Below are 7,537 nucleotides of genomic sequence, written 5' to 3' on the forward strand. Positions count from 1 at the left end.
TCAGCACGTGTTAAAAATGAGCCCTGTACGTGCCCACCAGTGGTCATAAGTCCTAGTCATACCCACCCTGTTAAAAACAAATCTGATATAAAATGGGGCCCAGCAGGAGACAGGGAGAAAACATGGGCCTCACACTGTCTCCAGCTCAGGCTCAAAGGCCAGCACTGCCCCGTCACAGCAGAGTGCTCTCAGGTGACCCACAGCTCAGCTACCTGTCCCCAGCCTCCTCGTTTCGAAGTTAAGATAAGATGCGCAACCATCTTCAGATGTTGGGGTGCTTCCGTTTCCAGAAAACTAGAGACGAAAATATTTTCGCGGTCACTCAATGCAGGAAGTTCAACCCCGTATTTTTTTCTCTTAATTTTGATCCTTGAAACACAAAGCAACAGACGTAGCACCTTACATTAAAACAGCCCTTAGAGTTTATGACGTGCCTCCTCCGCATTCTCTCACTACGCAGTAGCAGTAACCCACAATCCTGACCCTTAAAACGCTCAGCACAGTAAGAGAAGCCGCACAGGCCCGAAGCTACGTGGCCACACCACAGAGCCCTTGCTGGCATAAAATATCTTGCATCGGTTGAATATCACATCACGTTTGTGCCTCAAAACAACCGCAGGCAAGAGGCCTCATGCGTGTATTTCAGATGCTGAGGAAGACTCTCAAGCCGGGTGACAGGCCCTGGGCCCCAGGGATTAGCGGCAGGGCCAGGCTGGAACTGAGCTCTTGTTACTCCAAATTCCATCCTCTTTTCCAACCTCCCAGTCCCTTTCTCATCAAACTAAAGCATCTCCTGCAACCAGGCCAGGACATAGGCAGGAGACAGTCAGGCAGAGGCTTCTGGAAGGGAAAGCAGAGTGGCTGAGAGCCCTGGGACAGAGTCTGACATTAAATATAAGACAAGTTTGGAAAGATCCAGATGGAGCCGAAAGGGAATCTGGGCGTGGGGGTGCCTCCTTCCAAAGTGCATCCACATCCGAGGTGACTGCAGGGAGGTGCAGAGCTGACTCTGGCAGCAGGGACCGCCTGGGTGCAGAGAACCCAAACAACTGAAAATCCAAAAATGAATCTTAGTGCAGAATCAGAAAGCTCACTCTTTGGGCTGGTTACCTTCCCAACCACGTTCTCCTCTGGCCTATGTGAAACTGACGTTGCACTGTACAATTCTGCAGCTCTTTCCTGACCGCCCACTGAGTGAGGGTCTGTGCTACATTCTAGGGGGATCCAAACGTGAACACAGCTAGGTTCCAGCTCTGGGGCTCCCGGAAAGGAGGCGCAGGGAGTCGGACATGTGCTGCAAGGAGACTAATGCTCCCATGTCTCACTCACTCGCTCATCCAAGGATAGCACTAAGGCTCGGTGTGCCAGGCACTTTTCTAGCTACTGGGGATCCGGAGGTGAACAAAGTCTTTTACATTTGAGTGGTAAGAGACTGACAATAAACAAACAAGAATATAAATAACACGCTGACTGGTGAGTACCAAGGAGAAACACAAAGCAAGGTTAACAAGAGAAGGGAAAGTAACGCTAATTTATGTAGGGCTGTCAGGGAGCGGGCGGTAAGTGAGGGAGCCGGCCAGGTGGGCATCTGGGGGTGGCTCATGCAAAAGGGGTGGGAACAGCAAGTGCAAAGGCCTGGAGTCAAGAGTGGCCTGGCAAATCTGAGGACCAAGGGATAAGAGGGAAAGAGCCCACATTCAGTTGGGATCTCCAGGATGGACATGGGCCAAGATGACAGGTGGGGATGGGGTGGGGACAACCCAGGGCAGATCTGGGCAAGGAGCCTGTCCGCCTGGAGCCAGGGCAGCCTGGAGGGGCCATTCTTGGGAGCAAGCAGGGGAACTTGAGAGAATCCAGCCAAGTACCATGGATGTGGAGGAAGCCCTGGAAAGACACTGAAGGCCTGGACAATGGTGACACACCTGGCCAGGGCCAACTTGCAGAGTCAGGGGTACACCACAGCCCAACCTGGGAAACCTCACAGCCAGCACAGAAATCAGAATGCACACAGCAATCGCACCCCACCAGTACGTAGGGTTCCACAGAGAGAGCCTGGCTGCATGATCTTGAGGTCACCAACCTCCTGGGGCTCCCCTGAGTGTCTGGACAGGGAGACAGGGGAGGATTGGCTTCAGGAGAGGCGAGAAAAGATGGTGCCCACGACAGCTGACTCAGCCTGTACCAGCAGGCTGCTCTGAGACACGAGCTGGACCCAACCCAGGCGGTGGGCGGCAGGGGGGTGGGGAGGAGCTCTGGGAAAGGAAGGAGCCAGAGAAGCCTCCCTGTGGGCGCTCGGCCCAACCACCATCCAAGAGAACAATGAGCACCTCCAACCCCCGCCGGGCACACAGGCTGCCTCCGGGTGAGCAACCTTCTCAAACTTCACCTACACTGGGGAGACCTGCCTGGTCGTTAGTGGCTACCTTACACCCTACCTGTGCCTCCACGTCCCCAGTCCTCACGGCCACCTGGCAAGGGTGAGGAACTGAGACTGTGCAGGGAGGGCACACAGCCTGTGAGTGGTGCAGCCAGGCCCGCTGCCCAGGCCAGAGCTCTCTCCACTCTCTCTGTTTCTCTAAGGACCAGGCTGCAAGGCAGGGCATGTGATCTCTGTCGAAGCCAGTCAAGCCACCCAGTGATGTGTGCAGGGTCTCGATGCCCACCGATCGCCAGTCCTCTTCTCCCCTGGACAGTAAAGGTTTCTCCAAGACTTCAGACCATGGTGTCACCTGAAGCCCACACCTGTTGAGTCACCGGGGCAGGTATGCGTGGCAGAGGACAGCGAGGAGCGCCAGAGAGGAGCTGAGGCCTGGAGGGGACCTCTGCAGCCAGGCTCAGCCCCCACTCTCCCCAACAACAGCCCTCACCGCAGCTACCGCGGCCCGATCCAAACAAAGGCCAGATTGATGCCAACCTCACCATCAACTGTTTTTCCTCTGACTTCCTCAGTTTTGTCTAGAAAAATCAAGGTGTCTTATCACCCCTCTCGGCTTCCAGGGGTGTGATCAGTGTCGTTTACAATTATCTCTTATTTTTATCCAGTATTTCTTAGCTCAGTTGGCAAACTAGGTATTTATGCACCTCCATTTCACAATCCATCCCCACCAATTATGCCTGTAAAACTAACATTTTGTTGGGGAAAAAAAAAAGGTTAGAACTACTTAAGAAGGTTATGTAAACAAGTTAACTAGCAGGCCACAGCTTGGGTCTGGGGTGTCAGCGAAAACATGCAAGGTGGAAGAGAATGAGGAGCTGACGGTCACCAGTTTCACCTCCTTCCAGCGCCCGCCCAACTCTCCTGCTCACACACACTCACACCCCGTGGGACTCAGCCTGCAGCTTCTCAAATCCCATGAGCCCAGGAGACAGTGGGGAGGAGCACAAACCGCACTTCCTAACAAATGAGAGGGAAGACTCGGTGCCCCATCGCTAGTGCCATCACCCCCCAGCCCAGCCATGGAGCTCACTCCAAGGGCCCCCCTGCCAATGCTGCTAGAGCCCACCGAGGGAGGGCTGCCAGCACACAGCCGCAAGCTCCAGCTTCATCCACTCACGCCCTGGACACTGCCTGGCGCCCCAGCATTCCAGGTCCGTGTCACCCTGGCACTCCTGTCCCGCAAATCCTAAGCTCAGGAGATTCCCTCCAGCCCAGGCTGCAGAGGGGAGCAGCTCCCATGGTTACCCAGGAATCAGTGCAGAGGGCAGGGCATCCTGGATGCCCCAGACTCGGAAACCGAGATCCTGTCCTCGGCATAGTGGCCACACCTCTGGGAAGGGAGAAACCCCTGCCTCACCTCACTGGAGGGACCCTGACCCAGAGGCCTGAGAAAACGCCACCTGCAGGCTCCTGGCACCTGCCAACATGCACCTCAGGAAAACTTGTCCCACTTCAATCTGCAAAGCTCTCCGGTCATTATTTCTAAAACCACTGTCCTTTCTCAAAGAGGAAGGAAAACAGAAACAAACAAAAACAGAAAGAGGCACAGGAGGTTGAAGAAGCCAGAGGCAGTTTAGCCCAAAAACAGTGCCAGACGCAAGATGTCAAGTTTGGGGTGCCTCACCCTCCACATGCCCATTTAGGAGCTGACTGCACTCAACCACAGATTTACGTCTGGTGCCTGCCAGGTCCTATCTAAATAGATCTGAAAAATTAAGCCTTCCTTCTGCCAGTAAATACGAAGTTAAGATCAGCAGGCTCCTCTAAGGCTCTGCTCTCCACGGGGGTCCTTGGCAGGCGTTGGCGAAAGGAAGTTCGCCCCTTCCCCGCCTGGGCACACCGAGGCCCGCCGCCGGGCCCATGGAGCCCTGCTTGGGAACCGGGGGCCTCGATGTTCTCCTTCACCATCTGAGCCAGATCTCCCGCCAGCAGCCTTGCCAGGCAGTGCCTGCCATGGGGAAGGGGCCAGGCCAAGGGGCAGGTCCGTGCCGTGCCCCCAACCGGGCACCTGCAGTCCAGGGGCAACGGGGTGTGGGGTTTTTAATTTATAAGTTTTTCCCTCTGGGCCTTATTATAAAGGGAAAGGGAAGGGGGCGAAGATCTGGGCTTGGGTTCTCCGAGGGCAGCGAACCCAGAGGCGACCCCAAACTCAGTAGTTGCCGCCCGGCACGGGGACTTGATGCCGGTGCCAAGCGGCCCGGCCAGCCCGGCAGAACCCGAGCGGACAGCACCGCCACACAGCGCCTCTTGCCCCCGCCGGATGGCCCCTTGCCGCGGTGCCCCCCTGCCAGGGATGCGAGAGCCGCCGCCTGGTCCCCGCCCCGCCCGCCCGCCCTCCCGTCGTGGGAGGGGGAAGGGGCCGGTCAGAGAGGAGTGGGGCCGCCGGGCTGTACCCCCAGATCCCAGCGGCGGCCGCCCCGCAGCCACGCCAAGCCCGAAGGGCAGCGCTCGGGAGAGCTCGGGCCGCAACCTCCGCGCCGCCCCCCACGCGTCCGGGTTCTCGCGGCGCCCCGGGCGGCCCCAGGCTGCCGCCGCCGGCGAGTCAGGCAGCCCAGGTTCCCCAGCTTACCTGGCCAGGGCGCTGGGCTGCCCCGGTACGCCGCCGTCCCCGCCCCGCCGCCGCCGGCTCCGTCCGCGAGGCCGAGCTCTTTGTGAGCCCGCGCCGAGCCGCACACCGCGACTGCTAATGAGCCCGGGAAGCTGAATAGCTTCCCGAATAGCGGCGGGCGCGCCCCGGACGCAGCGTACGGCACGCAGGGCCGCCTCTGCCGGGCGCACGCGGCGCGGCTGCGGGGCGCATCCCGCACCGGCCTGTGGCTGCCGGGCCCGCGCCCCCGCCCCGGCCGCTTCCGCCTCACCCCCGCCGAGCACACCGAGGCCGGAAAACGATTCCCGGCTAGATCGCGCGCCGGGAAGAGAGGGAAGACAAAGATGCGTCCGTGCCGGGCGTGCGCGAGGCCCTGCGCCCCCTGGCCCCGGCGCTGGGGCAGTCGGCAGGGCAGGAGGGTGCACTCGGAACCTGGGTCCTGCCGGGCCGGTATCCGGGACCCGGGCTGGAACCCAGGCGCTGGAAGGCGCGGCGCCCCGAACGCCCCGGGTCCTGGGGAGCACACAGATTCCCGGGCGTGCCCTGGCCCTGCTGGCTGGGGAGCTGCAGGGGTCTGGTCCCGCAGGTAGAGCCGGTGAACGCGAGGCTCCGCACCCTACCCGGGCCGCCGCGCCGCGCCGCGCAGCTGTAATAGGGGACCCTAGAGCGAAGAACCCTCGGTTCTTCCGAAAGCCCCATCCGGCAGGGGAGGCCCCCTGCTGCCTCTCACCGCAGCTCCCTTAGGCGCATGCTGGACTCCAAGTCTTCCCTGGCGGTCCCCGGTAACCATCCCAGCACCCTGTTTCTGATACTCTGTGCTGCTTTAGCCCCCAGCCCCAGGGCCTCACTCCAGGCCTTTCTCTCCTTGCTGTCCTAAATGGAGAGGACCCTGACCTCCGCGGGACCCTGGGGAGCACACACTCCCAGACACTCACATGCATCCCCAGGGGAGCCAGTCTTCGGCCACCTACTGCTTGAGAAATCCCCTGGAGGCCCTCGAAGGTCATGCTGGAGACTCCGGTGTCACCTTCGGCCCTCTGGCTCTTTCATTGAGTCCCAGGCAGATGTGATAAGCCGTGGGAGACGTACAGGACGCCTTGTCTGGGCAGAACGAGGGCTCAGCTGCCTCCCACCCCCAAATCGTGGTGATTTGCCCTCGTTTTCTTTTCTCCTGTGGCTGGACTAGGCGAAGCTGTGGCATGGAAAGTTCTGAAGTTGGGGGGGGGGCACAGAAGGGCAGGGGGACTGGGGGGTGATGATAGCGCATCCTCCTGCTGCCCTGAGGGCCAGAGCTGAGACCCTGAGGAGAAGGGGCTGGGGGAAGCTGAATCCTGAGATGGTCTAGGGTTAGATACAGTGTGAACTTGGCCTCTCCACACCCTGCCCCCACCAAACATTCACAGGCCCCCAGGGCCAGAGTCGCCAGTGGGGGCTGCTCCTGGTAGGGGAGCTTTGTAGCCACAGGGCCAAAGGGGCAAAGGCCAGGGCACGCCAGCAAGGTTCCAGACCTATGCCCCTCCCCACTCAGATGAGCACACCTTCACTGCCTACTTTCCACCTGCATGGACATTCTGCTTACCTGGCTAACACAAAGTTCATCCAGCCTCCTGTGGGCCAGCCTTTCTCCAATGCCAATAGTGGGGAGCAACAATTAGGAAGAAGTGATTCCCAGAAGATAAATGCAGTCATCTTCTTGCCTTACTGTTATGTGGTCACATCCCATAGGAAACCAAACACCTGTGCCTGAAGCTGATCCACACAACACCCCCCACCTCCTCAAACCCCCACCCCCATCAGTGTGAATGTGTGTGGGCCGGCCAGTTGCATGCTGTTCCTTCAACAGCCTCCGTTGAGATCTTCCCATGAGCAGGCTCTGGGCGAGTCACTGGAAATTAAACCCCATCGCAGCACCCGGGAGTGATAATGGCTGATGTCCACAGTCCACAAGATGAAAGGTACAAGCCTAGGGCCAAGAACAGTGACTCCCACTTATAATCCCAATACTTTGGGAAACTGAAGCAGGAGGCTCACTTGAGCCCAGAAGTTCAAGTCTGCCATGAGTTATGGTCGTGCCACTGCACTCCAGCCTTGGTGACAGAACAAGACTCTATCACTTTAAAAAGTAAAATAAATTAAATAAATTTAAAAATAAAGGTAAAGGCCTGCCCCCAGCCTCACTCAGGACCCCCAAATCTGGTGAGCTTGAGCCAACTGCCAGTATTCAGAGAATTTTTGAAGAATCATTAGGAAAATAGCTAGTGCATATGGGGCTTAAAGCCTAGATGACAGGTTGACAGGTGCAGCAAACCACCATGGCACACATACACCCATGTAACAAACCTACACGTTCTGTACTTGTATCCGGGGACTTAAAATTTTAAATTAAAAAAAAAAAAAGTATCTTGGAATGGGAAAGGCCTTTCTAAGTATGCAACAAAATCAAAAAGTGGTAACAAAAGACAGCTAAGTTTGACTTAAAGAAACTCTGGCATGGCAATCACTACCATAAGCAA

At 57.9% G+C, this 7,537-nt stretch overlaps 1 protein-coding gene across 6 annotated transcripts in view; it reads right to left on the reverse strand.

Moving 5' to 3' along the window:
* Positions 1-6,768, reverse strand: part of APBA2 (amyloid beta precursor protein binding family A member 2) — a 240,048-nt gene extending 233,280 nt beyond the window's left edge. For 2 of the 6 annotated variants that reach the window (XM_050800113.1, XM_050800117.1), the window contains exon 1: positions 5,007-5,310. The gene's annotated coding sequence lies outside the window, so the exon portion shown is untranslated. Of the gene's footprint in view, positions 1-5,006; positions 5,311-5,959; positions 5,980-6,603 lie in introns of those variants that run through there. The other 4 variants (XM_050800115.1, XM_050800116.1, XM_050800112.1 and 1 more) reach the window with 3 other exon arrangements.
* Positions 6,769-7,537: the final 769 nt, after the last annotated feature.

Source organism: Macaca thibetana, chromosome 7, assembly GCF_024542745.1.
Source record: "Macaca thibetana thibetana isolate TM-01 chromosome 7, ASM2454274v1, whole genome shotgun sequence".
NCBI classification, from domain to species: domain Eukaryota; kingdom Metazoa; phylum Chordata; class Mammalia; order Primates; family Cercopithecidae; genus Macaca; species Macaca thibetana.